The sequence below is a fragment of the Sminthopsis crassicaudata genome, chromosome 2 (assembly GCF_048593235.1).
Source record: "Sminthopsis crassicaudata isolate SCR6 chromosome 2, ASM4859323v1, whole genome shotgun sequence".
NCBI lineage: Eukaryota > Metazoa > Chordata > Mammalia > Dasyuromorphia > Dasyuridae > Sminthopsis > Sminthopsis crassicaudata.
The window spans coordinates 157,904,679-157,925,902 of NC_133618.1; the positions used below are offsets into that span (position 1 = coordinate 157,904,679).

Consider the following 21,224-nt stretch of genomic DNA (forward strand, 5'->3'; position numbering starts at 1 on the left):
TGTTATGTGGAGTGTTTTAGGCATGAAGTAGATGCCAATTTCCTCTTCAGAAAAAAAAATGTTATGTTCTACTCTTGAGATTTCTTGTGAAAAATGTTAATGTGAAAAACATATTTTTTATAATGCATGCTAACTCCCCAGCAGGGAATAATCACTTTCTGGCACAGAGGAAGAATTGCAGATGGTGAAAAAGAAATAATAAGAATAGAATAGGAAACTGTTAATGATCAAAAATAATCTACCACAGGTTCAACGACTAAGTCGGGAAGAGATAAGTCTGCACAAATACCAAAACGCTATACAAAAAAAGTGATTATTCAGCTATTCATGGGAACAGAGCTATTGATTCAAATAACAAAGACCACTATATAAATTGCTGTGTTTTTTCTCTGAGTTTTTTTTTTTTTTAGTCTGGGAAAATTGATTTTCTTAAACTCTCCCTTGAAACTCAAGTAGCATTTGATTTGAACCTGATGCCACATTTTTTAAAAGTTCTTCTAAATTAAAAATCAATGTTTTCTGTGATTTTTAGGATCTTATGATTGATACATAAGTACAAAGGACTTATGTTGTTAAACATTGTAAGTACATTTTTTTTATTATTGTTCCCAATGTTTTTAGTTTTCTATCTTTAAAATCTAGAAAATTAGAGTTGGACATAGGAAATTTCAATGAAAAAATATAATCCATAATTTAGACATAAGACATTTCAATTAAAAAATATAACAAACAATAGAATGTTGTAACTTCTCATATAGAACACTCTTCATTCAAAGCACCATTTTCATTTTTCTCATTCTTAAGAAGAGAAAAATTTTGAATAACCAACATGGAACATATCACAAATGACAAAATAAGTGTTTTGTTTCATACAAGGAATACAAACCATTTAAAATTTTTGATCTACCTTTTCATCTTCATTATTATCATGATCATCTTTATTGATTAGCATTTTAAGAAGTAGCAATATTCTACAACTTTTAAGAACATTTATGCCCAGTACTATTCTAGGCATTGGAATAAGGGAAATAGGAAAAAAATTGTGTGTACATATGTGTGTGTGAGAGAGAGAGAGAGAGACAGACAGACAGACAAACAGAGACAGAGACAGAAAGACAAAGACAGAGACAGAGAGACAGAGAGGCAGAGAAGGAGGGAAGGAGGAAGAAAGGGAGGGAAGGAAAGAGGGAAGGAGAGAGACAGAGAGTTCACTTGCCATATTGTAAACTACCTAATAATAGATTATATGTTAATATTTATATCTCTTTTCTTAGTATCTAGACTCATATCATCCAACAACATATACCCATTAGATGTCTTCTATATGCCAGGCACAATTCTAAGTACTGGGAATACATCTACAATAATGAAACAATTCCTACTTACAAAGAATTTACATTCTTACAAAGGAAACAGCAAAGACATACAAAATTACAAATAGCACAAAACTAAAGAGAAGAGATAAAGAAATACAAAGCTGTTAAATCCAAGGTAATAGAATGTTTAGTGCTGGAAAGGATCATCTAGAACAATTCTTTCTTTTTAAAAAATGAGGAAACTGAGGCACATGGATGTGATGCCATCACATAATAAATCAGTATCAACCTGGTGACTAGAAGCTGAATCTCCAGACTCCCATTTCAGTGTTTCTCCCATTACAAAATTGTCATTCAATAAATGATAAATGAATGACATGTTATCAAGCCTCAAGAAGCTAATTTAGTTGTGGAAATTAGACTTACATCCATGAATGAAATAAAGGAAAAATAACCATCATATAAAAACTTTTTGAAGGAAGACTGATAATAATGTACTGACAAGTTACTCTTGACTTAAATACAGATTAACAAGCAAACTTTTGCCCATTAAGAAGTAAGTTTCTCTGCTATTTAGTAACCTCATCACATTTAAGTGATGATTTGACATTGGTATTTGAACGGTCCTAAAGCCTTGGACAAATATATAGAGAACTTCACAATTTAGAGTTCTCCCTTTTATAAACAGTCAATAATTCTGAACTTTAATCCTATCCACAGCTTGATAAGATGATATTATTACAAATTTTATATGGTTAAAAATTAAGACAGAAAGGCTAATAAATGGTACAAAATTTAATAACAATTTATGGTTGTGAGTTTAGAACAGGTTAAAAGTTCATTATTATTGTGATGACTTAGAGTGATTTTTACTGAGTAGAACTAAGGACTCCTAACTGTCAATGCAGTTCACTAGCAATATGAGTTAGAGGACAGTTGAGAAAATGGGAAGAAATCAGAGACTAGAACCTAGAAAAGAGAAGTAAAAATTAGACTTCAAAGGTAAAAAGACAAGCATATATTGAAGATTAACAAACACTAATTATGCTTTATATATAGGGAATTCTCTATATTTGTTGATTGATTGAACATAATTTTAAAATGTGAAATAAAAATATTTACTCAAAAATTAAAGATTGGTATAATTAAGATGCCAAAGGAATCATCTTTGACTCTTATTTTCTAAAACAATTTATCAGTATGACATTATATATGAATGTAATAGTTCCTCATTTTAATTCTTGCCAAATAATTCATATTACAGTTCTCTTGCCTCTCAAGACAATCCCTATGGGGTCACTTTGCAATTCAATTTTTCCTTCCTAAAATTTGAACAAGACAAAAATAGGCAATGTGAAGAACTATTTACTGTCCAGCCAACTGTGCTAAGTATGAGCATATGAAATCTCTCTTTTCATTATACTTGAGGTTAGAGTAGTACTCTTTTCAGAAGGCCTTTCCTATTTACAAGAAGTATAGCTCTATCCAAGTTCCAACATCACCACCTTCAGGAAAAAATGGAAAATTCACTGGATTACCAGACCCTTTTTTGATTTAAGCTCACAAGGCCTTATCTGGATACAGCTTCTTGCTTTTGCCCTTGCTTCCCACCCTCTCTATAAAATACTTTTATTCTTTTGGGTGATCTCAAAGCATTCACTGTGTCCCACGTACCAGAAGATGGCAAGAAGAAAGTGAATATAGATGAATATGAAAGTAGAGCAATTATTCTCCAAGAATCAATGTGATGCGTATATAAGTCACATTGACTCTTGGAGAATAATTGCTCTACTTTCATATATAAAATCAGGTATTTAGCAAATATTAACCTAAGGGTGAATGTCATATTTTTACAACCAAAAACAGAACCCAAAAAAAATTACGGTGAATCCACTATCGTCAAAAGATACTGGCTAGAAAGACAAGAAGCTAAAAAGTTGAAAAGTCCAGAAAATGAACTTGGGTCTACTGTTTGAGGTGGACAGTCAATTACAGTATATAAAATGATGGACTATGTAAACTTCTATGTCGCTTAATAGCTCTATGATCATAGGAAGATCACTTGACCTCTCTCAAGGTCAGGCATCTCAGCTTGAGTTTTAAATGAGTTGTGACTCAAACATTTTCAAAAGTGTGTCATTCTTATGCTCACTAGGCTTTTGTCATCATATTTCTCTTCATCCCTTATATAGACTTCGTTGAGCTGACTTAGATATCCTATAAATACAAACATTCTTAATTGGACTCAATTGGCATTTGCTCCATGAAATCTTTATATAGGAAGGATTCTTCAGCCAGAGACAGTGAACTTTTAAAAATATTTTGATAACTATATTTCAAATTAATTGGATTCATTTGCAATCCCATGTATTTTATTTTATGCATTTAAGGACTTAATTCTGGGAAGGGATATAACTCTATAGGCAGACTGCCAAAAAAGTCCATGATTTAAAAAATTTTGCTTTAAGGAATATGTCAAGATGATAACAAATATTTACATAGTATATTACATACATTATCTCTTTTGATCCTCAAAACAATAATAGGAGATAATTTCTATATGTATTATGAACCTCATTTTTCAGACAAAAAACTGAGGATAAAGAAATTAAGTAATTTGCCCATGATCAGAAGTAGGCATTTAAACTGAGGTCTCTTCTGTTTTCACATTCATTTATATCATGATGCTTCTCTGTATACATATTAGGTGAAAAAAATTAAAAGAGAGACACTGTCAACTCTTTTATAACAGGAGTATTTTCCCCAGACATAAATCCAAGGGCATGCTGGACCAGCTTGTACCAGCTCTGGAAAGCTGATTGTTAAATTTTCAATTTCAGCATTGATATCTCAAAAATCAGTAGATGTTACAAATTAAGGCTTTATCTGTTATTTTGTTAATATTTAAACTTAAGAAAGTAGTGGAGAAAACATTAATGCTGAATACAAAACTTTTTTTCAGAGCCAATTTGTTAAATATTTAATAGCATACCTCTACAGAAATCAGAAAGCTTGTCAAGAATATTGTAATAATCCAAGTCAGTGGTAATAAAGATTTTTACTAGAAATGTACAAATTGTTAGTGGGATTAAGAAAGTCAAGAATAGATGCAAGAGACATAAGGGAAATAAAATTGATAGGATATGATTCATTGGGTATGCAATGACACCAAGGTTTTAAATATTAGATGAGTTGGATGAATGGTAGTATCATTGAAAGAGTCAAGTCAGATGAAAGAACAAAACTAGGTGACAAAGTAATTCAGTTTTAACCAGTTAAGTTTACAGTGTTGTTGAGAGATATTCTGTAGTAAGGAATTTGTAAGAGAAAGCTAGATCAGGATCATCTGCCTAAATAAGTATGATAGTGAATATTATTTCCCATGTAGGAAAGTAAAGGGAAGATTTTTTATTTTTTCAGACTCAAGAATTTGTTAATAATAAAAATGATGAATAATAAAATGATAATGATAAATAGATAAAGGGTATTCTCTAATAGGTGGTCAAACAAACAATTCTCTAAAAAACTGTATAGTATTAAGAAATATATGAAAGAATGCTTCAGAGCACTAATAATAAGAGAAATAAAAATGTAAACAACTTCATTAAAGAAAATTGGCAAACTTGAAAAAATATAAATAATGCTTGTTGGGTGATACATAAAGACATCCATTAATACATTGTTGGTGGAGCTGTGAATTATTATGGAAAATATAATTTAGAATTATGCTAAAAAATTTCCAAAATGTCAAATATTTTTGACATAGAGGTTCTCCTGGCACCCAAAGATGTCAAATATAGAAAAATCCTATGAATACCAAAATATTTAGTATAGTACTAAATATAGTGAAGAACTTTTTAAAAGAGGAGGAATTCTATTATGTGGAGAATGAATAAGCAAATTGTAATGCATAGATTTAATGGAATATTCTTTTATCATAAGAAAAAAAGGAGTATGAAGATTATTTAGAAGCATGAAAAGTCATAAGAATTGATGCAAAGTAAGGAATCAGAAAAACAATATATATTATGACTACAGCAATGTAAATAGAAACAAGATTAAACTGAACCAGAACCAGTTAATGCTTTAGTTTTGTAAAATATCTTTTTCTTTCCTTCCCTTTTTTTTCTGTGTTAAAAGATATGACTTGAATAAATTGTGATATATGAATATTATGGAATATTATTGTTCTGTAAGAAATGACCAACAGGATGATTTCAGAAAGGCCTGGAGAGACTTAGATGAACTGATGCTGAGTGAAGTGAGCAGAACCAGGAGATCGTTGTATACTTCAACAACAATACTTTATAATGGTCAATTCTGATGGATGTGGCCATTTTCAACAATGAGATGAACCAAATCAGTTCCAATAGAGCAGTAATGAACTGAACCAGCTACACCCAGCGAAAGAACTCTAGGAAATGATTATGAACCACTATATAGAATTCCCAATCCCTCTAATTTTGTCCGCCTGCCTTTTGGATTTCCTTCACAGGCTAATTGTACACTATTTCAAAGTCTGATTTTTTTTTGGACAGTAAAACTGTTTGGACATGTATACATATATTGTATTTAATTTATACTTTAACATATTGAACATGTATTGGTCAACCTGCCATCTGGGGGGGAGGGGAAAAATTAGACAAAAGGTTTGGCAATTGTCAATGTTGTAAAATTACCCATGCATGTATCTGGTAAATAAAAACTATTAAAAAAAATTAAAATATATTTAAAAAAAAAAAAAGAAATGACTTGAGTAAGGAATATGGGAAAGCTACATTTAGAGGTCATTCTGCTGTATGAGCTAGAGAAGATGGTAAACCACTTCAATATCTTTGCCAAGAAAACCCCAAATGAATTCAGAAAGAGGCTGACACAACTGAAAAAAACAACAAAATCCTACATTAGGTAATGGATAATTGGATTAAGAATATAGGCAAAGCAGCATGATAAATGTGGAAATGTGTTTACAAGAATTGCAGATGTTTAACCAATATTGGATTACTTCGTTGTCTAGGGGAAGTAGGAGGGAGAAAAATTTGAAACACAAGGTTTTTCAAGGATGGATGTTGAAAACTATCTTTTCATTGTATGTATTTTGAAAAATAAAAAGCTATTATTTAAAAAAATTTTAAATAGTATAGGGAAAGATTTAGCCTTAATATGGAGTAAAGACACTTTTTCCTCTATAACTTGAGGTAAAGAGGGAATAGATGATACTGCTGAGAAATTTTGAGAGAGAGTGGAAAGATATTGAAAAAGTTCACATCTTTTCCAGGGACTAGCTCATCTATATAAGATTTGTAGGTTGTTGGAGTTCTAAGAGATGAGGCAATTTAGGAATGCTGTCTGTGGAGAGTGAACTAGGGAACTGACTAGAATAGAGCAGAAGGTTCCTGGAGCAGCACCAAAGTTTCTAATTATAAATTTGTGATGATCCATGACACATTTCTTCTAAAGCCCAACCTCCACAGGTGGAGAACCCAAATGTTAATCCAACCTACTTAACCATTTAGGAATTCTGTAAACGTGATCTATAAACATGATCAACAAGCAGTTGATCAATCAACTAGAATTCATTTAGCACTAATTACAGCGTTAGATTCTGAGGAACAGAAAATGAAATGATCTCTAATCACAAGGAGTTTAAATTATAAGAGGGATAAAAGTACTTCAAACTTTTATGTAAACAACCTTGTATTAGAATAAGCACCATCTATTTGAAGGTATAATTCTAACACTGGAAAGATTAACACATAACTATTTGAAGGCATTGCATAAGAAACCCCAATTGTGGAAATTTATTCTACCCATGAAAAAATCTCAACCTTTTGTGACTTAGTAGCTGAATGCTAGGAAGATACCTGAGGCATAGGGAGGTTAAATGGCTTACCTAAGACCATTCAGCTAGCAAATGTCAGAGGTGGAAACTGACCTTATTGTTCCTGAGTCTATATTGAGGACTCATCCAGATTTACCTTTGGAAAGATTAATGTCATGTCCTAAACCCATCACCAAGCACTTGAGAAATAGCTAGAGACTAAATTTCACACACCCCCTACACCCCATCCCCCTACCCCCCACTCCACCCCCTTGCTTTCCAAGGATCACATACCTAGAGTTGAAAAGCAGTAGAAGTTGTCTGATACACCTCTCATTTTACAAATAAAGAAATTGGGATTTCAAAGGGTTAAGTGATTTGCCAAAGGTCAAACAGATAGCATACAGCAGAGTTAGAATTTGAATCAGGTCCTCTGCTTCCAAATCGTTGGTTCTTTCCATTGTACTACACTGCTTCCACACTTTGTTTTTCTGTCTCTTTCCACTCCTCTCCACTTTACTGTCAAGGGATGAAGTAATTAGGAAGAGACAATTGTTATACAAATCTTTCTACTTCTTTATTTTCCCCACTCAAAGAATTGTCTTTAAATGATTGGGAATCTCATTCTCCAAATCTGTTTTGTATTTCTTTCATAAGAAGAAAATTCAACACCCCCCAATATATGTGTGTGTATAAATTAAATAGAAAATCTAATTTAAAAGAGGCAATGATACCAGCTGCAACTGTGCTTAATTCACTCTGAAAGTGTTTCTCTCAGAGGTGAGTATTACAGAACAGCAGAACATTTGGTGTCATTGGAAGAGTATTTTTCACAAAGGACTTTCTCTTTGTTTCTCTGCTAAAGCTTTCTTCTTGGCTTTTGGGGCAAGAGATGGAGCCCATGCAGGCTTCCCCTTCATATGATGTGACCTTTGCCCATTCTAAAGAAGTTAGCACACCAGAGGAAGAAATATGAACAGACACTAGTCCAACACACGAGTTATTTACAGAGTGATTGAAAACTAACGTGTTCATAGAGATTCAGGATGCTTTTATTTTCAGCATCTAAATGCTTTCATTCCTGACATATTATGCTTATGCTCTAGTTATTAGGAGCGTCTGCTCAGACAAGGCTGCTATCATTTATCTCACTTACAATAGCATTGAGCAAGCTATTAGTACTGTTAGAATCACCCTGACTCGATAAAGGTGGTTTTGAAGGAAACCCACCCAAATTATGGTGTGGGGGAAGAGTGCTCACCAGTTTATAAATGGAAAAACTAAGAATGGAGTTGCATTTCCCTTTTATTCATCTTTATGGATTAGGTTCAACCTTTTGTATCTAAATATTTGCCAAAATGCTAATAGAAATTAAATGTTGATGAGAAAGGGGGTACTAATATGTTTATTCTAGTATTTGTATCACTGGTGAAGTGTTTTTCTTCCTTGTTCTCTTCAATGACCTTTCAGAGTTTAGAACACATTGCTAAGTGAGCAATTCTAATAGCAACAAGGTGAAATATACTATTTTTTTATTTTATTATTTTTTTAAAATTATATACCTGCTAACCCTAGTATGATCTGAAACAAGTTTTACTGCAATTGCCTTAGAAAATTCATTTTAGAAAGGGAGAACAGTTCTAGAATCCTTCATTGACTTTTGATTTTCATTTTTCATCAAAAAGTACTATGTAACTAAAACTGGCTCTTACTCAGTGGGGGCTGATTGTGGGGTTGGGGGTGGGGTAGAATATACAGAATGTGTTCAATTCATATACACATGAATACCACAGCTTCTGCCAGTACTTTTATGTTGTCCTGGCAAGAGGAAGGATTTGTTCTAAGAGGCCCATTTGACTTCTATCATTTGTTTTTCACCAAGGACTGTTCAGTATTCTTTTTCTCCCCCTGCTGGTTTTGCAGCAGTATTTGATGGCAATAGCCATGGAGATTGCAATTCAACAAATATTTATCCAATACCTATCATTGTGGACAAGGCATAGTGATAGTGATGCAAAGATTTTTTTTTAATAATACCATCTGTGTCTTCAAGGATCTTACATTCCAAGCTCATTCCTAAGAAGAAACATAACTTTCTATTTTCAAGACTAAGTAGTCAAAAAGAAATAGCCATTTATTCTCTTAGGATAGCATGTCAATTTTAACACTTCTATGGATCTCTGATCTTGTCAAACTTGATACTCTCCCTAATGGTGCAAATTGCCCTTTAGCCTTCTTATCCTATGGGACTCTAGTCTATGACTTTCCATAAAACCTTCAATAGGCAGAGGGCCTTCTTCTAGTTCTCTTGACATTGATTGGATAGTAGTGGTATACATGAGCTATTTATCCATTATCCCCTCGGATAACAAGAGTTCATCAGATTAGTTTCATAATAACAGAGTTCATTAAATTACAGTTATAGCATATCGAGTTGTACCCTAGAGCCTTGAAAGCAGCTTCCAAAGGAGATGAGTTTACAGCCAAGAAGAAACTTAAACACATGGAATTTCTGGCTCAGCCTCTTCCAAAGAAAAGAATGAGCACGTTTTCAGCCTTTTCTGTCTTGTCAATTGAATGAGCCAACAACTGAAAATAAGTTAACAATGTCGTGCAATTACAGTTGTGATCTGAAGTAGCTCATTTCTCTCTTTCCAATATGTCAGTCTTCATTTTCTGACATACATATTATGATCAAAAGAGCCCATATTGACAATTACAGTTGTTGTTACTGAGATGCCCGCCAATGGAGATAGTCAAGCCCACTAAAGAGGTTACTTCTATCTGGCATTCTGTAGTGGTCCTGGCTTTCTAATGTGTCTCCCAGTCTCAAGGGGGCAAATTGGTTATTAAAGCTTAATGGAAAGAATTTCCCATTTTCAGATTACATGTTTCTCTAACAATAAGAATTCTGAATAACCCTTAACACAAATTCTCAGAAACAAAGAATCTATTCTCTTGTTATTTCTTAGTTTTCAATTAAGAACATGAAAATTTGACTTAATGGTTATTCTGAAATTCTCTTTGCTTAGAATTTCTTGTAACTTCAAAGTATAGACTTCAAATAAAACATCTGCAATGTAGGAGATGCCCATTTTCTTTTGATAGAACCATCATCCTAACAGAGATGCCAAAAACATTAAAGTCATCTTCAACTCTTTCCTCTTCCTCACCTCATTAATTATTCAATTCCTTATTAGGTCCTATTAATTCTATCTCTACTTCTGTTCTCACTTAAGTCTCTTTCTCTACATGTACACAACCATCCAGCTCAGGCCCTAGACACTACTCACCTATAAAAAACACTTTCACACAATTATCGAAATAATCTTCCTAAAACATTGATTTTTTTTTTCCTTCACAAAAGCCTTTAATGCCTCCCTAATGACTATAGCCTAGTTGCATTGTTTTTGTGTCATGGATTCCTTTGACTAGTAAAACTTTTGAATCCCTTCTATTACATTTAAATAATAGAAGGAAATACTAAATTTCAGTTAGAAGTTAGTGAAAATGAAGGTGTTACTTTTTCCCATCCAAATCTGTGGACCCTCTAAAATTTATATATGGACACCAAAAATAAGGAACTCCTAGACCAAAGAATAAAGTACCAGCAACTCAGCCTGGTATGTAGGTTTCAGCTAGTCTGGATCTTTTTTTTATCTTTCTAGACTTTATTTCACATTACTCCCCTTAAAGCTTTTTATGATATGTTCCAACTAAAACAAAGATATAGATATTTCATCTTCTACCTTTGTGCATTTTCTTTGGCCATCTCTTAGGCCTAGAATGTCTTATCTGTCCACCTCCACCTTTCAGAATTTTTCTCTTCCTTATAGATCTATTTCAGGTGCCATCTTTTCCATGAAGCCTTCCCTCATTCCCTTAGCTAAAAAAAAATTCTTTCCCTGTCCAGATAGTCCTTGAATGGTCTGTTAGGACTTTTTTCACTCTGCTTTGTATTAGATTTATATTAAATTTATCTCATATCACTCCCAGTAAAATATAAGTTTCTTGAAGGTAACAATTATATTGGGTGTTTTTTATCTCTGTATATTCCTAGTGTGGTTTCTTGAAATAAGTAAGAACTTATTAAATATACATTGAATTGAACACAAAAATAAAAATGGCCACACTTCAGAATAATAAGTAACAGAAAGTGAAAATCTTAGGTCATAGATGACTACACTAAAGGACACAAAAGCATCTTACTAGAAAGTAAAATAGTATGCTACTGAGACATTTAGCAGAAGTTTCCCTTTTATTATTTTGATTTTTGCCCAAGAATCTGGGAGAAAACTAACAAAGGCCAAGTACAAGGTTCAAGTAGTTTTCCAACCACAAGGAGAAAAAACTGGCAGCCTGCCATCACCCAGAAGCATTTCCAAAAACAAGCACAGAAGTCTTACCCATTGGCCCTTATGCTGTTGATGGGGTGGATGAGAATAGCTGCATTCTCAATTAAAGAGGTTGAGCAGGAGGGAACCAAGTGGTAATTTCCTGTACTCCAAGACAGGCAGCTTTGGTAATTTAAGTAGATAAACAGAAAGTTCTATATGAAAAACATCAGTGAGATCTGAATAAGTATCTATCTCCTACCTTAATAGCAAATTCCCATACTTTCTTATTAATGTAGCAGACTTATAGATGGTTGCTAAAAGTCTGCAATCCTTTGGAAAATGTTTATATTCTTTGATCACTTATCTATCAGGGAATCACTTGTGGTCTTAAGTACTTGTTTTTTCCTTATGCATCTGAGATACCAGAGCCTTATGAGGAATATATGGTGCAAAAATCTTTTTTCCCTACTTGACAGCTTCTCCTTATCCTAGTTGCATTGATTTTGTTCATGCAAAGTTTTTCATCAGTTCATGTACTTGAGATTACAATATTTTTCTCCAAAAAAAACATAGCCTGAATACACTTGGCTTTCAGGATTCATTTGCCTAAAGTTTTTGTAAGAAAATGAAACAGACAAATCTAGACAGACAAAGCCCTTGTAACAGAAGCCTTTATTTTGTGAAATATAAAATGCATGATTCTGCCTGTCACAACTCAATCATCAAAGTCTATTTATACAGTGAACAGTTTTCTCTTTTTCTTAGAGTTCCTATTTCTACTTCTAATAATAATCCCAAAGACCAGTTGTCATTTCCTGTAATAGGTGAGCATTTGACAGAATTTAACAGGACAATTTAAAATAAGGTGCCCGATTCCCCAAGCATTTTCTCATCACAAAGGCTACTATTGTGAAATGATATTACAAATTTTCCTAGCAACACCTCTAAGAAGGCACCTCACTGTTCCTGAAATACTAAGGACTCATAGAGTGGGAGGAGAGTGAAGAATAGAGGAAAGCAACAGACAGGGGAAAGGGAAAAGAAGAAAAGAGAAAGAAGAAAGTGGGAAAGGAAAATGAGGGAGAGAGGTAGAGAAAGTTTCAGCTATTCTTATCTTCTATGACAGGAAAGATTTGATACTCCAAGGGAAGTACAAAACCTAAAAGATACTATGGCATCCAATCAGTTTAAGTACCAAGAGATCTTGGACATAGCTTAATACATCACCTTAAGTCCAAAAAATTTAACCCTGTTCACCTTTTTCTTACAATTTCTCCCTTTCTCAGAGAAGTCTCTACTTTTGTGCCCAAGTCCTTTGCAGATCAGGTTCTTTTCAATTATATTATGTACCTAGCATGCATTTGATATTTTCTCATATGAATACTTCTTACGTCCACTCAATAGAAGGTAAGTTCCTTGAAGGCTACAGGGACTATTTTGTTATTAACTTTGTACTGTACTTTCTACCTAGCATTTCAAGGCATTCAGCAAATACTTATTTAATCAAATTGGTCAATCAATGAGATGTTTTAGTCGACCTACATCAACCTCAGAAAGAATATAAATGGCATAAAAGGATCACATATAAATGATTTCTAATATAGCAGTGACCAGGTGGCAAGTTGGTTAATATAAACTGGCTTTGAAAATTGAGTGATGATTCTTTCTTTGAGACTAGAATCTATAAGACTACACATCATTATAAGAGTTGAAGTAAAAAATATACTCAAATTGATGAGGAAGGAGATCTGGAGCCTTTGTCTCACCCATATTCCATTACTTCACAGATGTTTGAGGAAAAAATAGGAAAGTGGGGAAAGGGGAATGTGCCATTATTCACAAATAGCCAGTTGTCTCTCCCCCAAACCCACTTCACACAGAGATTTTACAGTTTACCCGCTGGCATGACCTAGACACCATTTTGCTTCTGTGTAGGGAAATATAAAATGTATTCTCCCTTTAAGCTATTTACTATGACCAACATGATACTCAACCCTCCAGATGTTTGTATAACAAAGAGCTAAAGAGTAAAAAACAAAAGGAGAATAGTTCTGCATTGGAGACACTAAGAGCTCTATTCATTAGAAAAGATCCGCTGACTTCCACATCCAGCCCAACTATTCATTCTAAAATCACCCGGACTGTCGGAGACTGTTTTTTTTTTCCCCTGGTGGATAGGCCCAGGCAGTAGAGAACTGAACAGAATAGGCGTGAGTGTATTCATTACTCTCTACTGGCATCAACCCTTGCATGGCCACAGAAAGGAAAAAGAAGGGTTTAAAATTGCTGCATGTTTTGACCTGCACTTGAACACCAAGTCTTTTGACTGCCTCGAGTTAGTTAGTGATTCTGCTGACTCCCAAGCTATACCCAAGTCACATTAACCATATAACTGCTATGGCAGGTTTTAGAGAGGTCAGACCCATATGGAGCATAAAGGAGATGGACCACTGCTCTCTGGAACTGCTACTGGCTCATTTCCTTATTAATTCTTATTCTGGGCTCCAAGGCACAATTGACATTAATAGCATAGCATAGTAGAAAGTTAGAGGGAGCATAGAACAATTAGCTAGAGGGCAAGTCCTAGAGTCAGAAAGAGCTGGTTTCAAGTTCTGGCTCTGGCCCATACTAGCTATATGGCCATGAGTAAGTCACCGAAATTCCCAGAGTCACAGGTAGCTATTAAGATACATGTGATAAGATAGCAAGGTGGTGCAGTGAATAGAGCACCCACCCTGAAGTCAGGAAGACCTGAGTTCAAATCTGACTTCAGATACTTAACACTTCCTGTCTGTGTGACCCTGGGCAAGTCACTTAACCCCAATTGCCTTAACAACAAAAATATGCAGTGTGGTACAGTGGGAAGTCAAAAGACCTGATGTAGTTAAATCCTACCTCTAATATTTACTATTTCTGTTAATTAACTACCATATTCCTGTTTTATCAGCCATAAAATGAACACTATAATATAGACTAGAGGACCTCTCAAGTCCCTTCTAGACCTATTATCCTATAACTATATGTACATATTAATTATAGATCTGTATCACTAAAGGAAAGTTTCTGTATAATATAAGAGGATATTTGATAATAGGATATGTATGAATAATATGATATAACACAATATGACAATATAATATAATACAATAATGACATGATATTAAAGGGTATAATGCAACTTGTGATATAATTAATATAATATAATTATATAAGTATTATAATGTGCACCCAAGTCACTCTTGAAGACCATAAGTTACTTATGACTTTTTGATCTTCATCTATAGATGATATTTCCATAAAAGGAGTTCCCCACATTAATGAAATTATAGATTCAAATGACAGCAATAAAATAATAGACACAAGAACACTGTATTTTAATTCAGAGGACTAGATTTCAATCCTGGCTCTACTTCTTACTGAGGTAAGTCTCATTACTGCTCTAGGAATGAGTTACCCAATGTAAAGTGAGAATATTGGACCAGTTGAGCTCCAAGTCCTCTGGCCCTGCACTTTCAAGAGACTGAGAAATCTTACTCCTAACATGCCTAAAGGTCATGAAAACTCAGGTGGGAAGTTACAAAGGGCAAGAGCAAATAAAAATCCTCTTCTGATTTTCCACTCCTCTTCACTAAAGCTCTCTGTATATGGTAAAGAAGAAACTTATTTTGTTGAAGCACACCTATCAGCTTGCCCATCTTTGACAACTATCTAGGTGGAAATTAAACACTGTCGGGCATCTTCTAAGAAGATGAAAGTGTGACTCCAATTCCATCTCCTGATAAAAACAAAGCCTGATGTCCAAAGTTGTGAGCTGTTATTGAATGGGTAATAGTGACACCTCACTCATTTCTTTATAAAAAGAAAGCTTTGAAATATCTTGAACCTGAAAGACATTATTTCAAATCTAATACTATTCAGAGACCACGAGTACAGGCAGGGCAAATACTTGGATAAATAGAAAGCAAAGTTAACTATAGTTAAACAAGAAGAATTCACATTTATAGAGAACTTTAAAGTTTATAAGGAGGTTTTCTCATAAGTATTGTATCAGTGTTATTCTATAAACAAACCAATTACCTACTTCTACCTCCAAAAGTCAAATGCAATTCAATTTGGATCAAGTTATTTCATTTATCAGCTGCTCACTATGTGTAGAGAACTGAGAATATAAAGATGAAAATCATACAGTACAAAGATACAAGATAATACCTGTCTTCATGGAGTTCATATATTCCATATATTGAAAATTCAAACTGCAATCAAAGTAACATGAGGAATATATATTTTAATCATAAAAGTAGTATATTCTTAGAGTTCCTCTTGGAAAATATGCCCCAGAAGATCTAAAGAGGTAGCTGTGGTTTAGGGAAAAAAGACCTTGATAGAATGTTTAAGTCTAGGTTGGAGTCCTATCTTTGCCATTGTGACTTCAGTCAAACAGCTTCACTTTTCTACATTTCCATGTCTTTAGCTGCAAAACTGGGGAAAAGGAACGTGTTAATAGATATTAAATCCATGAGCTGTTTTTTACCCCAAGAATAATGTGTATAAAACAATAATATCATTTCCTATATATTGAGGGACAGTTAGGTGATGCAGTGGATAGAACTCTGGACTTGGAAGATTTCTTCCTGAGTTCAAATCTGGTCTCAGACACTTAATAGTCATTTGATCCTAGGCAAATAACTTTATCCTGTTTGCCTCATTTATTAAATGAGTTAGAGAAGGAAATGGCAATCTATTTCAGTGTCTTTGCCAAGAAAATCCCAAATGGAGTTACAAAGAGTTGGATGTGATGGAAATAACTGAATAACTGAACAATATATATTGAACCATTAGCAGTATAGATGCTGCCACTGTTTTAGGAGTGGCAGTCCTTCTAGATATCCCCTATCAACTGGAAATCCTTAAACCACTCAGAAAAAAAATCAATCAATTGTTGAGGAATTAGAGAGAATCCACATAACAGCAGACTGAAGCAACAGCTTTGAATTCTTAGTGTCTGGATTGAACCATGTCTTTGTTATAAAAATCAACAACTTAGACCTTAGTTCCTTTATCAGAAATTAAGGAATTCAACTAGAGTCCTTTCCAGCACACATGATTCAATCTCAGCTCTTTCATTTGCATTGTGTAACATTAAACAAATTACTTAATCTATCATCTTTATATTTAAATCTTTATCTTCTTTATCTTTAAAATAGGGACAGGGAGGACTAGATGGCCCTTCAGATACTTTCCAGTCCTGTCTGATTTGATGAGCCTATGTGGCTTCCATCTTTTATTAAGACCAACTGTCAATGATGAAGCTCAGATTTACAAATATATTTGGTTGTAAAAAAGAACATAGTTTTCATTGTACAGTAGTTCTGGTTTAAACAAAGAAGAAAGTAGAAAAAGTATTCCTTTCTGTATATAGAAATTACCACCCAGATCCTATATGTACAACCACCTAACTTTAACAGTGTCTCTCATGACAGAGAAAGAAAGCCATGAGGAATTCTCCTACAACCACAAAGTTACAAAGTCACATTCCTTTCTTCCTTCTCAGATTTCTCTTAGATCAACAAGGGACAATTACATGGCACAATGGATGGAGTGAAGACTTGGAATCAGAAGGATTCAGGTCTGGCCTCAGACATTTATTTACTAGCTGTGTACCCTGGGAATAACACTTAATCCTGTTTGCCTTGGTTTCCTTATCTATAAAAATGACCTGAAGAAGGAAATGGCAAATCACTCCAATATCTTGGTCTAGAAAACTCCAAATGGAGTCAGACAAGAATGAAAAATGACAGAAAGAAAATGTGATTAATTTTATTGGGTTGTTTTTTTTTTTTTAAGAAGGAATTCTTTTGAAAAAAAATTGTCTTTTTAAAAAATAATTCAGTTGGGGTTGAATGTCCATGCAAATGCCCATTCTATCATTCAACATAATTTCACAGGAAAAATAGTCACTTCTGGGCTCCGCCTTCTATTCCCCAACCACAGTTCTAAGTAAGACCCACCTTGAAAATCTGAAGACAGGTATTTCGCTGAATCTTAATCTAAAATTGTGGGCCCTTGAGATTATTCTTTAACAAAGCCACTTTTGCTTCATTATAGCTTACAACTTTAGCTCTACAACAGCTTCCAGAAATATTTAGAAAAAGGTACTTCTAAAAATCTCACTTATAATTTCCTAGCAAGTGAATAAGGATCAGTTGGAAATGTTGTTTGACTTGGAAGCTAAAGCTTTCTGAAATGATGACCCCTGGTGGATATAATAAGAATAAGCTCTGAACTAAGAAGGATAGTAGTGTTGAATTGAAGGAAAAATAATGATCAAGCATTAAAACTAGGACTAACCGTTCCAATGGTTTTGTGATGGAGAAAGCCATCTGCATCCAGAAATAGTACTATGGAGATTGAGTGTAGATCAAAACATAATATTTTCACCTTTTTTTTTTTTTTTACTGTTGTTTGCTTGCTTTTTTGTTTTCTTTCTAATTTTTTTTTGATCTGATTTTTCATGTCCAGCATGATAATTGTGGAAATATGTATAGAAAAATTGCATATGTTTAATATATTGGATTACTTGCTATCTAGTGGAGAGGGTAGAGAAAGAAAGGGGAAAAAATAGAACACAGGGTTTGGCAAGGGTGAAGGTTAAAAACTATCTATGCATGTGTTTTGAAAAAAAATAAAAAATAAGAGCAAAGAGAGGGGATGAAGACTGTATGGAAGGGGGAGAGACAGGACCTGACAGGGAACAGAACTGCATGAAGTATAAACATTTCATTGTTCGTGGTTTTCACTGCATGTTCTTTCTTTGGTAACTCATAAGAATATCTCTAATTGCCTACCAACTTCTACATCATACCTCATTTCCCAGATGAGACTGGGTCCACTCTGACCTAGATGCCCTCTATTTTATCAATGTCCCTGAATACGAGAGGATACTCCAGATAAGGTCTGATCAGAATAAAGTTGAACAGTATTATCATCTCCCTAGTCACACTAGGAATCACATTTCATCCTTAGATTTTTTTTTTTTAATGGGACTAGGCTCACAATCAAGTCAAACATAAGTAAATATCCTTATTTTCATAGCCATTTATATCACTTTCAAGAGGGAGTATCCTCTGCCACTTCAGAATCATATGCACATATGTGTACAAGGAGTTATTCAGACAAAGAAGAATTTAGACTGAACAATGCTCTCCTGTGGAAGGTACAAGAGACTAGAGAGAGGAATATTGGGTCTGGGAAGTCTAGTTGATTTCTACAATAGGGTGCATCTGTTTTCTTTACTCAATCTTCTCCAGTTGGTCTTATACCAATCAACAGCCAGATGACAAAAGCAAGAGAAAAAAAATTTATTTTATTGATGTAATTACAGCAATGCCCCCAACAGAGGGGAACTTTTGTTTGCTATAAAAGTCACAGTCACTGAGGCAAACACTTGTTGAAATCCAGGTTGCCCTAGAAATTAACCAGCTCCCTTGAAAATATTAATGATAAGACAAGGAAAGAAAGGGATACTGGTTAATAAGAGAGCGATTATATTAGCAATTAATAAGAAGGCAAGACAGCCATAGATTTATTTAATGGTTAGGGGGAGTTCCTGTCCTAGAGTGCCCCCTGCTGACCATCTCAGTAATCATGTAATTAAAGAGGAAAAGGAAATTCTCAAGATAAACATTGAATATTTTTTGAAGTGCTGAAATATTGTATTTAAAATTATATACATAACTTGCATGTTATACATGATTATACAATACATTTTAAAATTTCATAACTCCCCTGCTATTTATCTATGATAATGAGTAAGGAAACAGGGTTGCCTGGTGCACATTCAAATACTTTCAAAAGTGATGCTCAGACACATACGATATATAGTAAGGTCTTTTTTTTTTGTAGTTTTAAAAAAGGAAGATTATTTGGTTTTAGGCCTACAGATCCTTTTAGAAGTTTTTTTTTTCATCTTAAAAGGAAAAATAAATATAAAATTCCAAATGATTAATGATGGAGTAAAATTGGAAATATTGCTTCTTGGAAATTGCTTCTTGGGTACCTCTAACTGGACATCCTACAGACATTTTAAACTTAGCATATTCAAAAGTGCTCATTCTGTCCCTTTTTCTTCCTTTTCAAACTCTACCCTGTTCCAAACATTCCTTTTACTGCTGAGAATACCATCAGTCTCTTGCTCCCCCAGATTCCTAACTTAATGTCATCTATGGCTCATTACTCACACTCACCCCATGAATCCACATCTTATTATTTCAACTTTCACAACATCTCTCATATTCATCTCTTTCTCTTCACTTATGAAACCATACATCTAGTTCATTCAGATACTCATCACCTTGCTCCCTTGGGCCATTAAAATGACCTTTTTACTGGTTTTCTCTGCCTTAAGCCTTTTCCCACATCAATCTACCTTCCCCTGGGCTGCCAAGGAGATGTTTCTAAATTTGTTAAATACTTTCCAATTACATTTTCATCTAATTTGGCTATATTTGGAATACAGTGGTAGGTCAGGTGTTTAACACTTCTCAACTACATCATATGCATCTTCATTCTGTAGCAGGGACTCAATTAAACTTGATTTGCTTTTAGACTTATTTTTTAATGAGGATTTCTAGAATTCTAGGACATGATCACTTTCTTCCACTTAAAATTGACTTTGTGATATTTGCTAATTAATTTAACTTAAAATTTCAGTGAAAGACTCTAGGCCTAAATGTATATGTGGATAAAAATACTCATTTTTATTAATATAACTAAAGAAATGAAAGATAAAATCAAAAATAAAAGAAGAAAGAAGAAGAAAATGGAAGAGGAGGAGGAGGAAGAGGAGGAGGATAAAAAGGAAAAGGAGGAGGAAGAGGAGAAGAGAAAGGGAAGAGGAGGAGGAAAAGAGAAAAAAGAGGAGAAAGAAGAGGAGAAAGGGATGGAGAGGAAAAGGAGAGAAAGAAAAAGAAAAAAGAAGAAATCAAGACAGGAAGAAAGGAAGGAAAGAGGCAGGGAGAAAGGGAAAAAGGGAGGCAAGGAGGGAGAGAGGAAGGGAGGGAGGGAGATGATAAAGCTTTTTTTGTCTCTATTAAAAAGAAAGCAGATATTTTTTACCTAAAACAAGTTGTAACATCAAATCCCAGATTCCTCAAGCCTAATCCTTGAAGCCTCTCCCTGATTGTTTCATCTCCCATTGGACTGGATATGGATGAGTTATGACTGGATGTTGTCCTAACTTTACTTTACAATGATCTCTTATTAGGGCTGTGACTAGGGAAAAGATATTAGCTTATTAAGGGCAAGGAATTAACACATTAGTGTGTCACATTTGCATATAAATGCAATTATGCTAATTTGAATTTCGATATATCTATCAGCTCAGACTGCTCTAAGTAGCAGCAGTACTGTACAGTGGAAAGAATGTTGGATTTGTAGTCAGAAAATATGGGTTCAAATCGTATCCCTAGCACTACCTATATGATTCCAAACTAGATATTTAATCATCCTAGGCTTCTGTTTATTCATCTGTAAAATGAGGATTTGGAGCTAAATGTCTTCTTAGGTCTCTTCCCTCTTCCTCTCTAGATCTATGAGTCTATGAATGATCAGAATTGAAGACCTGGGAATCCTTAAGGTTAAAAATAGGGCTCCTCAGCAAGAAATCAAAAAGGAGGTATTCTATAAAAGAGTAACATTTCCCCTTTTCTACCCTAAAAACAGAACTATGCTATTTTCTCACTCAAATGTCAG

At 34.1% G+C, this 21,224-nt stretch overlaps 1 long non-coding RNA gene across 1 annotated transcript in view; it reads right to left on the reverse strand.

Annotated features, from left to right (window-relative positions):
* Nucleotides 1-21,224, reverse strand: part of LOC141553301 (uncharacterized) — a 274,117-nt gene that overhangs the window by 156,136 nt on the left and 96,757 nt on the right. The window lies entirely within an intron of this gene.